The following is a 20,407-nucleotide window of genomic DNA, read 5'->3' as shown; positions in this document are numbered from 1 at the left end:
AGAAGTAAGAGGTTCGTATCTTAAACAGGTGGACACGGCCCCCCCACCCACACCCAGTTGTCTGGCTCTTCAGGTAAATAATGTGGAGAGGGGTTCTGAAGAAAGACCTTCATTCATACTTTGGCTTTTCAACCTAAGTTTTGCCTTCCCAGCTAATAACTCTTTAAGTTCTGTATCAGAAGGAAAAATTCACATGCAAATTCTTATAACCTCAGTCTTAAATATCAGTGAACAAGGAAAAGTTCACTGAAAGCCTGTTGCATGAAAGGAGAGCCGAAGATAAACAGAAGAAATGACTCCTGAATAAGTAGATAATAGAAAGGGTTTACTGAGAAGTGAGCAAGTATGATGAAAAGAAGAGCCTCCATCTAGACACATCCTTATGAATTTTGAAGACATCAATGATAAAGGAAGATCCTAAAAACTTCCTGAGGGGAAAAAAGCACTAGCCTACCAGGGAGGAAAAATCAGAGTGGCATCACTCTGATTTTCATTGTCAGTGCTGAGTGCTGAATGTAGTTTAGGAGTTCTGTCAGACTTCTGAGAGAATTATTTTCAACATAAAATTCTGTATCTAGGACTGAATAGTTTTAGATATATACAGATTCAGAAAATGTACATGCACACATCCTTTTATTGCAAGCCACTGGTTCAACAAAAGAATATGTGATCCAGAAAATAGTGATAAGGGAAACTTCAAAGATGATGGGGCCTAGAAGATTATTAATGCAGATTGGTTCAGGAATGAGGAGAATTCTAGTAGTAAGACTTACATGTGGGAAAAAAAAAAATTGACAGTCTGACAATTTGAACTAAGGAGACATTAAACTAGCATATTAATAAGCAATTTTAGGAAAAATAAAAAGTGAATAAGAAAGGATATGTAATAAATGTATGCCATTTAGCTTTATACCATTTTAATTAAGTAAAACACTTCATTGATTTCTTGAAAATATTCTAGTAAGATTTGTAGAGGAAGGGGTTTGGTGATTATTGTTTTTATAATAGTTAAGATCTGAAATTGATCAATTAAAAAAGAGAAATATATGCACATTATTTAGAAATATGGTGACATCTCCCAGGAGAAATGGCTGAAAGCATCAGCCTCTGGAGAGCAGGACTGAAATATGGGAAGGCATTGGCGGGGAACTACTGCATTTCATTTTAATTCTTTCTGTAATACTTGATTTTTAAAATGTAATCATTATTTTGTCTTCATTGTTTCTAAAACTAAGCACTTGAGTAGAGCAGCCATAAAGCTGCCTGCTTATGTTGTCTGTCCTCTAGGTCCAAACCTGGTTCCCTTAGATGTTTGACATTCAGTGAAACCATAGCCAGTCAGAAGGCAGCCAACCTCAAGCTTTATTTTACTATATTTGCCTCAAAAGAGAATTTCTTCCCTGTTGCTTTAATGCAGGGTGAAGGTTCTGTAGATTGTCTTCTACTTCCCTTTTATCTGGGCTCTGCTTTGGCCCTGCTTGACCTCATGAATTTGACTGTATCTTTGTGAAAGGTCCCATCAAAAGTGGTATCGTTGTTAGGTTACATTATATTCTTCACATGTGATTATATCCCAAACACATGCTACTTTTCGCAGGGAGGGGAAGAAATTGTAGGAAAGAGCCTGGGCAAGATGGCAACTTTTACTCTTTAAGATGAGATGGGATTGATCAGGACCTGAGATGCTTGGGGTTTAGGTAGCAGCAGAATAGGTTTTTTTCTTCCCTTTCTCCTTTAGCAGTGCTAGTCATTTCTTGCTGTTGCATACCCTTTTGAGTTTCTGGATTGAGGTGAGTAAGAGGCGGTATGTGCTCCAGTGGGAGGTCGCAGTAGTGAATTGGGACTAGGTTTTTCTTCCCTGCTTTCTTTGCTGTCAAATGATACTTCACAGGTTGAAGGTTAGTGGCAGGGGTACTTGAGACATGGTTGTAATGAATTTGTCTTGGCTTATTGGGTTTATTACAGAAGAGTAGGGAAACCTTAAGCAGCACAGTAGAGGGACAGAAGTTCCTACTAGGGAGGTGAGTCTTTTGTTTGGCTCTTAGACTGTTTTTAATTAAATTAACAGTTCCTGCTGATAATTAATTGATTACTGTGTTTTTACTGCATTCTGAGCACTGTGCTGTGTACCTGGGAAGTAATGGTAAACAAAACTGGGACAGTCTTTTGCCCTCTCAGAGAAGGGTTGAGAAGTAAAGGCAAATTAAGTGCTCTCCTGTGCAAATGGAGCACAGTGTGGAAAGTACAGTGATTGGAGAGCTATATATAGTATACTAAGAAAGGATGTAACCTGAACCTCTTCCAACAACACAAGAGAAGAATCTACATGTGGACATCACCAGATGGTCAACACTGAAATGAGATTGATTATATTCTTTGCAGCCAAAGATGGAGAATCTCTATACAGTCAGCACAAACAAGACCGGGAGCTGACTGTGGCTCAGATCATGAGCTCCTTATGCCAAATTCAGACTTAAATTGAAGAAAGTAGGGAAAACCACTAGACCATTCAGGTATGACCTAAATCAAATCCCTTATGCTTATACAGTGGAAGTGTGACCTAAATCAAATCCTTTATGCTTATACAGTGGAAGTGAGAAATAGATTTAAGGGACAAGATCTGATAGATAGAGTGCCTGATGAACTATGGTCAGAGGTTCATGACATTGTACAGGAGACAGGGATCAAGACCATCCCCATGGAAAAGAAATGCAAAAAAGCAAAATGGCTGTCTGGGGAGGCCTTACAAATAGCTGTGAAAAGAAGAGAAGCGAAAAGCAAAGGAGAAAAGGAAAGATATAAACATCTGAATGCAGAGTTCCAAAGAATAGCAAGGAGAGATAAAAAAGCCTTCCTCAGCGATCAGTGCAAAGAAATAGAGGAAAACAACAGACTGGGAAAGACTAGAGATCTCTTCAAGAAAATTAGAGATACCAAGGGAACATTTCCTGCAAAGATGGGCTCGATAAAGGACAGAAATGGTATGGACCTAACAGAAGCAAAAGATATTAAGAAGAGGTAGCAAGAATACACAGAAGAACTGTACAAAAAAGATCTTCATGACCAAGATAATCATGATGCTATGATCACTCACCTAGAGCCAGACATCCTGGAATGTGAAGTCAAGTGGGCTTTAGAAAGCGTCACTATGAACAAAGCTGGTGGAGGTGATGGAATTCCAGTTGAGCTCTTTCAAATCTTGAAAGATGATGCTGTGAAAGTGCTGCACTCAATATGCCAGCAAATTTGGAAAACTCAGCAGTGGCCACAGGACTGGAAAAGGTCAGTTTTCGTTCCAGTCCCAAAGAAAGGCAGTGCCAAAGAATGCTCAAACTACTGCATCCAGGCTTCAGCAATACATGAACCATGAACTTCCAGATGTTCAAGCTGGTTTTAGAAAAGGCAGAGGCACCAGAGATCAAATTGCCAACATCCGCTGGATCATTGAAAAAGCAAGAGAGTTGCAGAAAAACATCTATTTCTGCTTTATTGACTATGCCAAAGCCTTTGACTGTGTGGATCTCAATAAACTGGAAAATTCTGAAAGAGATGGGAATACCAGACCACCTGACCTGCCTCTTGAGAAACCTATATGCAGGTCAGGAAGCAACAGTTAGAACTGGACATGGAACAACAGACTGGTTCCAAATAGGAAAAGGAGTACGTCAAGGCTGTATATTGTCACCCTGCTTATTTAACTTATATGCAGAGAACATCATGAGAAATGCTGTGCTGGAAGAAGCACAAGCTGGAATCAAGATTGCCGGGAGAAATATCAGTAACCTCAGATATGCAGGTGACACCACCCTTATGGCAGAAAGTGAAGAGGAACTCAAAAGCCTCTTGATGAAAGTGAAAGAGGAGAGTGAAAAAGTTGGCTTAAAGCCCAACATTCAGAAAATGAAGATCATGGCATCTGGTTCCATCCCTTCATGGGAAATAGATGGGGAAACAGTGGAAACAATGTCAGACTTTAATTTTTTGGGGCTCCAAAATCACTGCAGATGGTCATTGCAGACATGAAATTAAAAGACGCTTACTCCTTGGAAGAAAAGTTATGACCAACCTAGATAGCATATTCAAAAGCAGAGACATTATTTTGCCAACAAAGGTCTGTCTAGTCAAAGCTATGGTTATTCCAGTGGTCGTGTATGGATGTGAGAGTTGGACTGTGAAGAAAGCTGAGCACAGAAGAATTGATGCCTTTGAACTGTGGTGTTGGAGAAGACTCTTGAGAGTCCCTTGGACTGCAAGGAGATCCAACTAGTCCATTCTAAAGGAGATCAGCCCTGGGATTTCTCTGGAAGGAATGATGCTAAAGCTGAAACTCCAGTACTTTGGCCACCTCATGTGAAGAGTTGACTCATTGGAAAAGACTCTGATGCTGGGAGGGATTGGGCGCAGGAGGAAGAGGGGACGACAGGATGAGATGGCTGGATGGCATCACAGATTCGATGAACGTGAGTTTGAGTGCCCTCCGGGAGTTGGTGATGGACAGGGAGGCCAGGTGTGCTGCGATTCATGGGGTTGCAAAGAGTCGGACACAACTGAGTGACTGAACTGAACTGAACTGAACCTGAACTTGGTGGCTGGGCTTGAATCAGCACTAAGAACTTAAGTTTTCATTCCAATCCCAAGGAAGGGCAATGCCAAAGAATGTTCAGACTGCTGCACAATTGGACTCATCTCACATGCTAGCCAAGTAGTGCTGAAAATTCTTCAAGTCAGTCTTCAACAGTCCATGAACCGTGAACTTCCAGATGTCAAGCTGGATTTAGAAAAGGCAGAGGAACCAGAGATCAAGTTGATGACATCCGTTTGATCATAGAAAAATAAGGAGAATTCCAGAAAAACATCTGCTTTATTATTGATTACGTCAAAGCCTTTGACTGTGTAGATCACAACAAACTGTGGAAAATTCTTCAAGAGATCGGAATACCAGACCTGCTTCCTGAGAAATCTGTATGCAGGTCAGGAAGCAACAGTTAGAACTGGACATGGAACAACAGACTGGTTCCAAATTGCAAAAGGAGTACGTCAAGGCTGTGTACTGTCACCTTGCTTATTTAACTTATATGCAGAGTACATCATGTGAAATGCCTGGCTGGATGAAGCACAAGCTGAAATCAAGATTGCTGGGAGAAACATCAATAACTTCAGATAGGCAGGTGAGACCACCCTTATGGCAGAAAGTGAAGAGGAACTGATGAGCCTCTTGGTGAAAATGAAAGAGAAGAGTGAAAAAACTGGCTTAAATCTCAACATTGAAAAAAACTAAGATCATGGCATCTGGTCCCATCACTTCATGGCACATAGATGGGGAAACAATGGAAACAGTGACCGACTTTCTTTTCTTGGGCTGGAACATCACTGCAGATGGTGACTGTAGCCATGAAATTAAAAGACGCTTGGTCCTTGAAAGAAATGGTATGACCAACCTAGACAGCATATTAAAAAGCAGAGACATTACTTTGCCAGCAAAGGTCTGTTTAGTCAAAGCTATGGTTTTTCCAGTAGTCATGTATGGATGTGAGAGTTGGACTATAAAGAAAGCTGAGTGCTGAAGAATTGATGCTTCTGAGCTGTGGTGTTGGAGAAGACTCTTGAGAGTCCCTTGGACTGCAAGGAGATCCAACCAGTCCATCCTAAAGGAAATCAGTCCTGAATATTCATTGGAAGGACTGATGCTGAAGCTGAAACTCCAAAATTTTGGCTACTTGATGTGAAGAACTGACTCATTTGAAAAACCTTAATGCTGGGAAAGATTGAAGGCAGGAGGAGAAGGAGACCACAGAGGATGAGATGCTTGAATGGCATCACCGACTGAATGGGCATGAGTTTAAGTAAGATCTGGTAGTTGCTGATGGACAGGGAAGCCTGGCATGCTGCAGTCCATGGGGTTGCAGAGTCAGACATGACTGAGTGATTGAACTGAACTGAAGAATTAAGAAGGAAGGTCTCTTTGAGTCTTTCGTACCAAGATCTTGAGCTTCAAAGATAGGAACCTTGACTGTCTTGTTCACCAGGCCTAGAATAGGTACTTATTCAATATTTATTGAAGGAAAAATAATTAACCTGAAAAGACATTGAGTTTCTAATATTTCTTCTACCATTTTTGAGAAATTATACTGTCAAGTGCATAACTCATGTATTTTGTTTTTTTTTAACTTCATTTTGTTATGGAGCATAGTTGATTGAGGGTTTCCCTAGTGGCTCAGACAGTTAAGAATCTGCCTGTAATGCGGGAGACCTAGGTTGGTTAACAATGTGTTAATTTCATGTGTACAGCAAAGTGATTCAGTTATATATATACAATAATTTTTCTTTCTTTCTTTCTTTTTATTTGGACAGCGCTGTGCATCATGTGGGATACTAGTTCCTTGACAAGGGCTTGAACTGTGCCCTCTGCTCTAGGAGTGTCTTAACCACTGGTCTCCCAGGGAAATCCCTCATGTATTTTAATATTAGCCTTGTAGTAGTCCTCAGAGATTATATCAGATGTGAAATACACTGTCTGCGATGTCGCAAGTAATATTCAGATAATTTCCTAGTTAGCTGGGGGGATAAATTGGGAAATGGGTTGGAGGGGGGCGGAGAAGACACACTATTTGAATTATGCATCTAGTTCTCAAGTTCTTGAGTCAAGGGTCTTATTATTGTATGAGTAGTAGTAAACCAAGAACAAAGGAGTGGGTAGAATCCTTGGCCTCCACTTGATTTCTTTTTTTTCCTGCTTGATTTCAAGGAAAGAAACTTTTTGTCAAGGCAGTTTCTTTCAAGATGGATATTAATAGTAGTGATGAAATGCTTCTCTAATAATAGTAACATTACAGGTACAGATATAGATACAGTCTTTATGTATGCATTGTCAAATAGTAAAATGTGTGTTCGTGCTCAGTCATGTCTGACTTTTTTGACACTGTGGAATGAGCCCAGTGGGATCCTCTGTCCATAGAATTTTCCATGCAAGAGTACTGGAGCAGATTGCCATTTCCTACTCCAGGGGATCTTCCCGACCCAGGGATTGAACCCATGTCTTTTGCATGTCTTGCCTTGGCAGGTGGATTCTTTACCACTGCGCCAAAAGCAAATAGGAAATAGTGATAGTCATAATGAATATTTTTGAGATATGATTTGAGTCCTGCTACTCAGTTACCTATAATGTATGTCACCAGAATACAATGTCATCCCAAGTCTATGGCCAGTATATGTCTAGTTTCCCCAATCCTCAGTCAAATCCCTGCTCTCATTTACCAATTGTCTTAACATACTCACTTGAATATAATTAATATGTTATTAAATATATTCTTATGTATGTATGTGTTCTTATGTATGGTGTTACATGTGCATTTTTAAGTTTGTATAAATGATAATTGTGCTATAAATTTTGTTCTGTTTTCATCTGTGCTTTGGCAGAATCTTTCCATGTTTTTGAATCTATGCTTCACTTCCAAGATCAAAACAGTATTCTACGTTTTCTAATTAGATTCCATGTTTTGTATTTTACCTTTTATGTCTGTGCTCCATCTGGAGTTCACCTTTTTGTGTATTGTGAACTAGGGATACAACTTTTTTTCCTTTTAAGTGAGCCAGTTTCTGTAACACATGTTTAATGAATAATATATCCTGTCTGTATGGATTTGTAGTATCATTTTTATCATTAACAGTTTCCTGTAAATAGATCTGTTTTGGAAATACCTGTTCTGTTGCATTGCTGTTATAGATTCTTACCAGTACAGAACAGTTTTCTCTGGAATATGTCACAGTGTCTGGTAGGACAAGTCTTCCCCTCTTTGTTCTTCCTGTTGAAGGTTGATCTAGCAATTCTATTGGTTTTTCCATTAATTTTCTGAAGTATTTTACCTTTAAAAATCCTGCTGGGATTTTAACTGGAATTGCATTGAACTTAATATGCTAAAGATTAGCTGCCTAATATTGTGAAGTTTAGCCTGCATCAACTCCATTTGGGAGAAGCTGTATTCTCTACACCTTTAACATCCTGTAAAAAGGAAGGTATGGACTGGACGTTTAATGAGTGTTGAGCATTCATTACCCAGGAGCAAAGGTAGGGACTACAGAGCTTAAAGAAAGGGTAGATGGACCAGCCTCTTCTATTTGTTTTGGTTTTCTGTGTAAATTTAACTTAAATATGAGAGGCAGCCTAGCATTGATTCAAGATGAGCGATACAGCTTTGTAGTTATTGACCAGGGTCAACTGAGCATCCAGAAGTAATACTTCCTGATCAAAAAGTATTTATCAAGGCACTTTTACATGATATGAACTTGGGAAAATATTTCCAACTGTATAATAGCAAAGTATTCGAAATGTATAAGGTGCTCTTGAAAATCATTATGGGAGGGATTAACATTTCAGCTTTAAAAATAGGCTGAGAACATCAGCTGGAGTTTCAAGAAACACAAATTGTTAACAAATTTATGGGGGGAAAAAAAAGCTTCTCAGTAGTAGAAATGTAAATAGAAACTTACGCTTGTATGTGTGTGTGTGTTGTCAAATAGCAAAAGGATGATACTCCTTTTCGGAGAAGGTGTGGGCCATCAAGTAACTTCTCTGATCTAGTCACAGTGTTGATTGGTACCATTTTGGAGATTCATTTGACAAAATAAGTATTACATTAAAATATATACATAATGCGGTTTTGGGCAAAATGGGGTGTTTAAATGAAACACCCATCACAAGATGATAATTGAAACTGGATGGTGAATATCTGATGGTTCATTGTGCTTGTTTTGTTTATTGTTGTTCAAAGAGTTATGTCCAACTCTTTGTGACTCCATGACTGCAGCATGCCAGGCTCCCCTTTCCTCCATTATCTCCCGGAGTTTGCTCAAATTCATGTCCATTGAGCCAATATTATTATCTAACCATCTCAACATCTGTTACCCCCTTCTCTTTTCTAATGAGTTGGCTCTTTGCTTAGGGGCCAAAGTATTGGAGCTTCAGCATCAGTCCTTCCAGTGAATATTCAGGGTTGATATTCTTTAGGATTGACTGGTTTGCTCTTCTTGCAGTCCAAGGGACTCTCCAGGAGTGTTTTCCAGCACCACAGTTCAAAAGCATCAATTCTTTGGCACTCAGCCTTCTTTATGGTCCAACTCTTATATCCGTACATGACTACTGGAAAAGCCATAGCTTTGACTAGATGGACCTTTGTCAGCAAAATGATGTCTCTGCTTTTTAATGTGCTTTCTAGGTTTGTTATAGCTTTCCTTCCAAGGAGCAAGCGTCATTTGATTTCATGGCTACAGTCATCGTCCGCAATGATTTTGGAGCCCAAGATAATAGAATCTGCCACTGTTTCACTTTTTCTGTTTCTGTTTGCCATGAAGTGATGGGACTGGATGCCATGATCTTAGTTTTTAGAATGTTGTATTTCAAGCCAGCTTTTTCAGTCTCCTCTTTCACCCTCATCAAGAGGTTCTTTAGTCTCTCTTCACTTTATGCCATTAGAGTGGTATCATCTGCATATTTGAGGTTGTTATTTCTCCTGGCAGTCTTTATTCCAGCTTGTAATTCATCCAGCCTGGCATTTTGTATGAGGTACACTGCATATAAGCTAAATAAGCAGAGTGACAAAATAGAGCCTTGTTGTACTCCTTCCCCAATTTTGAACCAGTCTATTGTTCCATGTGCTTTTCTTATTTTTATTTATTTATTTTTAATGGAAGGATTATTGCTTTATAGAATTTTGTTGTTTTCTGTCAAACCTCAACATGAAACAGCCATAGGTATACGTATATCCCCACTCTTTTGGACCTCCCTCCCCATCCCATCCTTCTAGGTTGATACAGAGCACCTGTTTGAGTTTCTTGAGTCATACAGCAAATTCCCATTGGCTATCTATTTTACATATGGTAATGTAAGTTTCCATGTTACTCTTTCCATACATCTCACCCTCTTGTCCCCTCTCCACGTGTCCATAAGTCTGTTCTCTATGTCTGTTTCTCCATTGCTGCCCTGTAAATAAATTCCTCAGTACCATTTTTCTAGATTCTGTATACATGCGTTAGAATATGATATTTATCTTTCTCTTTCTGACTCACTTCACTCTGTATAATAGATTATAGGTTCATCCACCTCATTAGAACTGACTCAAAAGTGTTCCTTTTTATGGCTGAGTAATATTCCATTGTGTATATGTACCACAACTTCTTCCATTCATCTGTCGATGGACATCTAGGTTGCTTCCATGTTCTAGCTATTGTAAATAGTGCTGCAGTGAACAATGGGATACATGTGTCTTTTTCAATTTTGGTTTCCTCAGGGTATATGCCTAGGAGTGGGATTGCTGGGTCATATGGTAGTTTTATTCCTAGTTTTTTAAGGACTCTCCATACCATCTTCCATAATGGCTGTATCAGTTTGTATTCCCCCCAACCGTGCAAGAGCGTTCCCTTTTCTCCACACCCTCTCCAGCATTTATTGTTTGTAGACTTTTGATGATGGCCATTCTGACCTATGTGAGGTGATATCTCATTGTGGTTTTGATTTGCATTTCCCTAATAATGAGTGATGTTGAGCATCTTTCATGTGTTTGTTAGCTATCTGTATTTCTTCTTTGGTGAAATGTCTGTTTAGGTCTTTTTCCCACTTTTTGATTGGGTTATTTGTTTTTCTGTTATTGAGTTGTATGAGCTGCTTGTATATTTTGGAAATTAAACCTTTGTAAGTTGTTTCATTTGCTGCTATTTTCTCCCATTATGAAGGTTGTCTTTTCAGCTTGCTTATAGTTTTCTTTGCTATGCAAAAGCTTTTTAAGTTTAATCAGGTCCCACTTGTTTACTTTTGTTTTTATTTCCATTACTCTAGGATGTAGGTCATAGAGATCTTGCTTTGATGTATGTCACCCAGTGTTCTGCCTATGTTTTCCTCTAAGAGTTTTATAGTTTCTGGTCTTACCTAGTAGGTCTTTAATCCATTTTGAGTTTATCTTTGTGTATGGTGTTAAGAAGTGTTCTAATTTCATTCTTTTACATGTAGCTGTCCAGTTTTCCCAGCACCATTCATTGAGAGGCTGTCTTTGCCCCATTGTATATTCTTACCTCCTTTGTCAAAAATAAGACACCTGTAGGTGTATGGGTTTATTTCTGGGCTTTCTATCTTGTTTCATTGGTCTGTTTCTGTTTTTGTGTCAGTACCATACTGTCTTGATGACTGTAGCTTTGTAATATAACCTGAAGTCAGGAAGCTTGATTCCTCCAGTTCCATTCTTCTTTCTCAAGACTGCTTTGGCTATTCGGGGTCTTTTGTGTTTCCATATGAATTGTGAAATTTTTTGTTCTAGTTCTGTGAAAAATGCCATTGGTAATTTGATAGGGATCACATTGAATCTGTAGATTGCATTTGGTAGTATAGTCATTTTCATAATATCGATTCTTCCTACCCAGGAACATGGAATATCTGTCCATCTGTTTATGTCATTCTTTGATTTCTTTCATCAGTCTTATAATTTTCTATGTACAGTTCTTTTGTCTCCTTAGGTAAGTTTATTCCTAAATATTTTATTCTTTCTGTTGCAATGGTGAATGGGATTGATTCCTTAATTTCTTCTTCTGATTTTTCATTGGTAGTATATAGAAATGCAAATGATTTCTGTGTATTGATTTTGTATCCAGCTACTTTGCTAAATTCACTGATTAGCCCTAGTAATTTTCTGATACTATGTTTAGGGTTTTCTATGTACAGTATCATGTCATCTGCAAACAGTGAGAGCTTTACTTCTTTTCTGATCTGGATTCCTTTTATTTCTTTTTCCTCTCTGATTGCTGTAGCTAGGACTTTCCAGAACTATGCTGAATAATACTGGTGAAAGTGGACACCCTTGTCTTGTTCCTGATCTTAGGGGGAATGCTTTCAGTTTTTCATCATTGAGAATAATGTTTGCTGTAGGCTCATCATATACGGCCTTTACTATGTTGAGGTTGGTTACTTCTGTGCCCATTTTTTTGAAGAGTTTTAATCATAAATGGGTGCTGGATTTTGTCAAAGGCTTTTTCTGCATCTGTTGAGATGATCATATGATTTTTATCTTTCAGTTTGTTAATATGGTTTATCACATTGATTGATTTGTGTGTATTGAAGAATCCTTGCATTCCTACAATAAACTCAACAGTCATGGTGTATGAGCTTTCTGATGTGTTGCTGAATTCTGTTTGCTAAAATTTTGTTGAGGATTTTTGCATCTATGTTCATCAGTGATATTGGCCTGTAGTTTTCTTTTTTTTGCATTGTCTTGGTATCAGGGTGATGGTGGCCTTGTAGAATGAGTTTGGAAGTGTTCTTCCTCTGCAATATTTTGAAAGAGTTTTAGAAGGATAGGCATTAGCTCTTTTCTAACCGTCTGATAGAATTCTCCTGTGAAGCCATCTGGTCCTGGGCTTTTGTTTTTGGGGAGATTTTTGATCACAGCTTCAATATCAGTGCTTGTAATTGGGTTGTTCATAATTTCTGTTTCTTCCTGGTTCAGTCTTGGAAGATTGAACTTTTCTAAGAATCTGTCCATTTCTTCCAGGTTATCCATTTTATTGCCATATAGTTGTTCATAATAGTCTTTTATAATCCTTTGTATTTCTGCATTGTCTGTTGTAACCTCTCCTTTTTCATTTCTAGTTTTGTTGGTTTGATTCTTCTCTTTTTTTTTTCTAGATGAGTCTTGCTAAGGGTTTGTCAATTTTGTTTATCTTTTCAAAGTACCGGTTTTTAGTTTTATTAATCTTTACTAGTGTTTCTTTCATTTCTTTTTCGTTTATTTCTGCTTGGATCTTTATGATTCTTTCCTTCTGTTAATTTTGGTTTGGTGTTTTTTTGTTGTTGTTCTTCTTTTCCCAGTTTTAGGTGTAAAGTTATTCGATTGTCTCTGCGATGTTTTTCTTGTTTCTTGAGGTAGGATTGAATTGCTATAAACTTCCCTCTTAGGACTGCTTTTGCTGCATCCCATAGGTTTTGAATTGTCCTGTTTTCATTGTCATTTGTTTCTAGAAATTTTTTTATTTCTTCAGTAATCTGTTGGTTATTTAGAAACATGTTGTTTAATCTCCATGAGTTTGTGTTTCTTAGTTTTCTTCTTGTAATTGATATATAGTCTCATACCTTTGTGGTCAGAGAAGATGCTTCATGCGATTTCAGTTTTCTTAAATTTACTGAGATTTGAGTTGTGACCCAAGATGTAGTGTATCCTGGAGAATGTTCCATGTGCACTTGAGAAGAAGGTGTATTCTTCTGCATTTGGATGGAATGTCCTGAAGATAATGAGATCCATGTCATCTAATGTATCATTTAAGACTTGTGTTTCCTTACTAATTTTCTGTTTTGATGATCTGTCCATTGGTGTGAATGGGGTGTTAAAGTCTCCTACTATTATTGTATTACTGTCAGTTTCTCCTTTTATGTCTGTTAGTGTTTGTCTTATGTATTGAGGTGCTCCTATGTTGGGTGCATAGATATTTACAATTGTTCTGTCTTCCTCTTGGATTGATCCTTTGATCATTATGTAGTGTCCTTTCTTATCTCTTGTAATATTCTTTATTTTAAGGTCTGTTTTGGCTGATATGAGGATTGCTACTCCAGCGTTCTTTTGCTTCTCATTTGCATGGAATATATTTTTCCATCCTCTCACTTTCAGTCTATATGTGTCTTTAGGTCTGAAGTGGGTTTCTTGTAGACAGTGTATATATATGGGTCTTGTTTTTGTATCCATTCAGCCCATCTGTATCTTTTGGTTGGAGCATTTTATCCATTTACATTTAAACTAATTATTGATATATATGTTCCTGTTGCCCCATGTCCATTTGTTAACTGTTGCCTCTTGACTTGCATACAGGTTTCTCAGGAGACAGGTAAGGTGGTCTGATACTCCTGTCTCTTAAGAATTTTCTACAGTTATGATCCACATAGTCAAAGGCTTTAGCATAGTCAATGGAACAGAAGTAGATGTTTTTCTGGAACTCCCTTGCTTTTTCATGATCCAGCGGATGTTGGCAATTTGATCTCTGGCTCCTCTGCAGCTTCAAACACAGCTTTTACATCTGGAAGTTCTCAGTTTCACATACTGCTGAAGCCTATCTTGAAGGATTTTCGAGCATTAACTTTGTAGAATGTGATATGAGCACAATTGTATAGTAGTTTGAAAACTCTTTGGCATTGCCCTTTTTTGGGATTGGAATGAAAACTGACCTTCTCCAGCCCTGTGGCCACTGCTGTTTTGCATATTTGCTGACATAGTGAGTACAACACTTTAACAGCATTGTCTTTAGGATTTTAAATAGCTCAGCTGGAATTTTATCACCTCCTCTAGCTTTGTTCTAGTGATGCTTCCTAAGGCCCACTTGACTTCACACTTCAGGATGTCTGGTTGTATGTGAGTGATCACACACACAGATCATGGTTATCTGGGTCGTTGAGACTTTTTTTGTATAGTTCTTCTTTTTTTTTTTTTTTTTTTTTTTTTTTATCTTAATCATGTTTATTCTTCCTTTTTTAAAATTTTATTTTATTTTTAAACTTTACATAATTGTATTAGTTTTGCCAAATATCAAAATGAATCCATCACAGGTATACATGTGCTCCCCATCCTGAACCCTCCTCCCTCCTCCCTCCCCATACCATCCCTCTGGGTCGTCCCAGTGCACTAGCCCCATGCATCCAGTATCGTATATCAAACCTGGACTGGCATCTCGTTCCATACATGATATTTTACATGTTTCAATGCCATTCTCCCAAATCTTCCCACCCTCTCCCTCTCCCACAGAGTCCATAAGACTGTTCCATACATCAGTGTCTCTTTTGCTGTCTCGTACACAGGGTTATTGTTATCATCTGTCTAAATTCCATATATATGCGTTAGTATACTGTATTGGTGTTTTTCCTTCTGGCTTACTTCACTCTGTATAATAGGCTCCAGTTTCATCCACCTCATTAGAACTGATTCAAATGAATTCTTTTTAATGGCTGAGTAATACTCCATTGTGTATATGTGTATTCTTGCCACTTCTTAATCTCTTCTTTTTGCATGTATTTATAATGTTCTACAATAAAAGGGGGAAAATGCATATTTTTGATACAGCAGTTCTTTTTGAATTTATGCTATGTAGTATTTGGAATGCTTTAAAATTAAAGTGTAAAGGGATGAACTTTGTATTATTGCCTGTAATAGTAATACAAAACATTGGAAAATCCTCAATGTTCCTCAGTTGTGTGGTAGTTGGAAAGGAGCTTAGCAGCTGTTGGAAAGATTATCTTACATGCTTTTATATTTATACAGATGGACATTACATTCATTTAAGATACATTGTTATGTGAGAAAAATTATAGAGCAGTGTATGCAGTATTCTAATTTTTGTTATATGTATGTAAATTATATCTACATGTAGATTGTATACATAAGAAAAATGAGATGAATAGTTTTCTTTTGTGGGAGGAAGTAGGATGGGAAGTTTTATTTTTATTTTTTGATTTTATATTTATTTTTTTAATACAAAAGCATTTTGTATTGGGGTATAGCCAGTTAGCAGTGTTGCAATAGTTTCAGGTGATCAGTGAAGGGAATTTTATTTTTGAGTGTATATATTTATATTATTTACTTAATCAGCTCTGTGTTTACCTTTGTAATCAGAAAGGAAGTAATACATTCTAAAATTAGAAAAATGTTTAACTTCTAATAATGGATACATTCTGGACAGGAGGGAAGTAATCAGTGACAGTAACAGGGGGAAAGGGAAGATGTACATTGTTTATCCTAGTTATGTTTGAGTTGTGTTCAGTGTTATGGGTCATTTACCCTTTCTTTCTTCGTTTTCTCTAAAAGTTCTTTGGGAAGAAGAATTTTAAGGTAGGATAATACTTTTACAAAATATCTTTATTAAAGTAGTTTCAGATAATACATGATTTATGTTCTATGTGTTTGTATTGATAAAATATTGATGTGCATTTTCCTTAGAATGTAAATTAGAGTCTATTCTTATTCTTAGAGCAAAACTGAGATTATTTTGGCATAGATATATTTTTAGAAAAAAAATGTTACTTTATATAGCTTTTTTTTTTTTTAATTGAATTTGAACTTTATAAAGTCCATATAACCTTTCTGAGCTTTATGTACCATACTCTATAATAGAGCAATGAGGCTACAGCTGTCAGAAGAGTAACACACATTCCCTGGTTTTGGTAGAATGTTTGGGTGGGAGAGTGGTGGTGTGTGTTGCAGTTAATTTCAGACTAAATGGGGAGACGACTGTAAGAGCAGAGACAGTTAAATGTGTATAACTTTCTCCCAAAAGTTTGGCTGTGAATGGGAGGAAAGAAATAAGAGAAAGTGGTGGGAGGGGAAGGAAGGAATCAAGGGAATTTTAGTTTTTCTGTTTTCCCACCACTATCCTTACAAGTTATTAAGAGTAGTTGAATGCTACTGGGAAAGTGCCAGTAGAAAGATTGATTGAATGCTGACTCTGGTCTATAATTCTGTAACTTTGGTCAAGTTATTTAATCTGTCTTCTTAGAGTTACAGATTTTTCATAGGTAAAAAGGGATCTGTAAAATCATTATCTGTAAAAATGTCTCCATAATATTGTTCTGAGTATTATCACTCTTCCCCTGGCACAGTAAATGGCTCATGATATGGGCTTAAAGAGTGATCTGTGAATAAATGTGCAGGTTGATGTATGGTTGAGCACACAGTAGTCACTCAAGTCACTTTTCCCCAGGAGTTTGGCTGTGAATGGAAGGGAAAAAGGTTATAGTGGAAGTGAGACATAAGGAATCAAGGGCAACTGTTACTGGATTAAGGATTGTTAATATACGATGTGCTAGAAATATTAGTAGAATTGAGGTGGAAACACTAGGAGTGGAAAAAAAATTTTAATGATTTATTTCTTATGATCTAAGGGCTTATTTTGTAGTAGGAGTAATATAGTGGAGAGTAAGATGGGGACAGACCTTGCCATCAAAGGTTAAAAAGGGAGAGAATTTGTTGAAGCAGTGGCAGAGGATATGAAACTATCTGGGAATGTTTGCAGTTGTGATTTTGTACATGTTCCACTCTAGAGTTGGAAGATTCTAGGTCCTTGTAGTCACTCTGGTATTCTGATGAGGTTATTTCTCACACATAATTAATTATGTTGATCAGGCTCTAGTTTCTTTAAGGGAAGCAAAGTCTGTCTGTGACCATTGAGTTTATAGCTTTCTAGAAAGTTGCTTGCTAATAGAGTCATTTTCATACTGTGATTTGAAGATTTTGTTTCACTGTCTGGAGAGAGAAAATGCTCAGCCTGACATGGAGCTTTCCTGCTGATAAAATTTGTTATAGTGACTCATTTTCCATTTTTACTTGTATCACTCATCTTGTCAGGTTTTTAAGTCTTGTAAATCATCTAATTATAGTATTGAAGAGCTTTTTCTTCAGCTTATGCTGACCTGGCAACAGTATATGGTGATATGTATTTTTAGATCATGATTCTTAAAATGTGATCCATGGGTCTTTTCAGGTGGTCTGCAAAGTCTTAACTGTTTTCGTGATAATACTAATATGTTACTTGCTTTTCCCACTGTATTGGCGTTTGTATGATTGTGTGAAACTAGTATTTGGTCAGGCTAGTGTATGCCTTAGCATGAAACAAGGCACCAGTGTATGCTAGTATTACTTACTTTTGAGCACTTACAGTTAAACAAAAACACTACACACGCACAGAAAACCCTACTGCACTTAAGAACATTCTTTTTTAAATTTTTTACTTATTTTTGGGTGTGCTAGGTCTTCGTGGCTGTGTGTGGGCTTTCTTGAGTTGCTGTGAGTGGGGGCTACTATGGTTGTCATGTACAAGCTTCTCATTGTGGTGGCTTCTCTTGTTGTGAAGCATGTACTCTAGGGCTTATGGGTTCAGTAGTTGTGGCAAATGGGATTAGTTGCCCCAAGGCACGTGGAATCTTCCCGGACCAGGGATCGAACCTCTGTCCCCTGCTTTGGTGGGCCGATTCTTAACCACTGTACTACCAGGGAACATTCTTGATGAAACATTATTTTCATTTAATCTTAATCTTGAGTTTAGGTTTTTAATATTATGCGTGACAGAATAGGAAATCCATGTAAGATATTTATGCCATTGTTTGAGTTGCTGGTTGAACTAGTAGCTTTTTCATGAAACATCAGTTTTTACTTGAAACAGTGACTTGCTTGGGTTATATGGTAAATACTTTCTTGACATTCTTTTCATTTATATTTACTTACCATTTTTTGTTTTCTTGCTTTGTCCTTTTGGATTGGAGCTACTATATGGTGTCATTACTTAAATACAGTTTTGTTCCCACCATCTTTTGTGCAGTTATTGTCAAATATATTACATTCTTGTATGTCATGGCCTTAAAAATACAATTATGTACGTATTGTTCCATATGTTTGCTTTAGAATACATATGCATTTACACTGCCTTTTATGATTACTTAATTACCTTTCTTAGTGTTCTTTGTTTTTTATTTTGTGTGTGTGTACACATATGTGCATGTTTGAATTTCTACCTTGGTTTACTTATGAACTTTTTTTTGTTACTTGTAACTCTGCTAGCAACAAATTCTCTTAGTTTTTGTTTATCTAGAAGTATCTTTTTCACCTTCATTTTTGAAAGCACAGTTTTACTGTATATAAAATTCTTAATTGACAGTTTTTTCCCTCCCTTTTAGTTCTTTGAATATGCTATTTCACTGCCTTCTGGCCTTCATTGTTTCTGAAGAGAAGTTGGCTTTACTGGGGTTTCTTTGTATGTGAAGAATTATTTTTCTTCCTGCTTTCAAGATTTTCTTTGGGTTTCAACATTTTTACTGTGTTTTGTCTAGATGTAGATCTCTTTGAATTTATATTGCTTGGAGTTTGTTTAGCTTCTTGGTTATATAGATGAATGTTTTTTTAGCAAATGTGGAATATCAGTCACTATTCCTTTGGATATATTTAGAATGTAGTGTATCTTTGAAACTCTATGCCCTTTATTTAGTTTTTAAAATTTTTATTGGAGGATAATTGTTTTACAATATTGTGTTGGTTTCCGCCATACATCAACATGAATCAGCCACTGGTATACAAACACTAACTTCTCACACCTCCCTCCTCCACACCCCTGGAACTTAACCATTCTAGTCTCTGTTTCTATCCGTTTGACTCCTCTAATTACCTCATGTGAGTGTAATTATACATTATTTGTCTTTTTTATCTGCCTGATTTTACTTCATCGTAATGTTTTCAGGGTTTATTCATGTTGTGGTTTGTGACAGAATTTTCCAGAATTTGTGTATCCTTAGGTATTGAAAATAGGTATTCCCAATTGGAAACTTTTTTTTCTTCCCTACTTACTTCATTTTTACCTAACTTTTATACTGTTTTAGAATGATCACCTACCTAGTTTTACATATTATTGTACATTTAATTAGTTAAAAGTCTAAATTGGGAGGATGAAACCAAACAAATATTGCTTGGTTATCTTTATGAAGGCTAATGGTGGTGTGCTGTGCTGTTTATGCAGTAATTGATATATGTCACAATGTAATTTTGGAGTATATAATTTTGGGGTCTTATGCTTAAAAAATGTAAGTGATCTTACAATTGGCTTCTCAGTTGAATATGATTTTGTAAAAATTGGTGGCTCTCAGTATTTTTTTAAACTTCTAGAAGTCAGTATACTTGAGGGACTGTGATGCATTCCCATCAGTGAACAAGGCTTCATTCAGTAGTGATACCCTGTAGGGAGGTCATGACTACCCTTCCAATGAGTTAAATATACCCAACTACCCAGAATCACTGGTTAGTGTATTTTAACTACATGCGGCATAATCTTTTTTTCAGTTGAAGTATAGTTGATTTACAGTGTTTCAGGTGTACAGCAACGTGATTCAGTTATACATGCTGCTGCTACTAAGTTGCATCAGCCATGTCCAACTCTGTGCAACCCCATAGACGGCAACCCACCAGATTTCTCTGTCCCTGGGATTCTCCAGGCAAGAATAGTGGAGTAGGTTGCCACTTCCTTCTCCAGTGCATGAAGGTGAAAAGTGAAAGTGAAGTTGCTCAGTTGTGTCCGACTCTTGGCGACCCCATGGACTGTAGCCTACCAGGCTCCTCCGTCCATGGGATTTCCCAGGCAAGAGTACTGGAGTGGGGTGCCATTGCCTTCTCCATCAGTTATACATACATATGTGTTATATATATGACATGTGTGTATATATATGTATTCTGTGTTTTTTTTTCTTTCTTTTGGCTGGGTGGCATGTGGGATCTTAGTTCCCTGACTAGGGATCAAACCTGTGCCTCCTGAATTGGGAGTGCTGAGTCTTAACCCCTGGACAGCCAGGGCAATCCCTATATATGTATTCTTTTAAAAATTCTTGCCCATTATTGGTTCTTTCAGGATATTAAAT

At 37.3% G+C, this 20,407-nt stretch overlaps 1 protein-coding gene across 3 annotated transcripts in view; it reads left to right on the top strand.

The window, feature by feature from the left end:
• MTF2 (metal response element binding transcription factor 2) overlaps nucleotides 1–20,407 on the top strand; it is a 74,021-nt gene that overhangs the window by 26,002 nt on the left and 27,612 nt on the right. The gene's annotated exons all lie outside the window — the stretch shown is intronic.

The sequence above is a fragment of the Bos mutus genome, chromosome 3 (assembly GCF_027580195.1).
Source record: "Bos mutus isolate GX-2022 chromosome 3, NWIPB_WYAK_1.1, whole genome shotgun sequence".
Classification (NCBI taxonomy): Eukaryota; Metazoa; Chordata; class Mammalia; order Artiodactyla; family Bovidae; genus Bos; species Bos mutus.
This window is presented reverse-complemented; position numbering and strand designations above follow the sequence as displayed.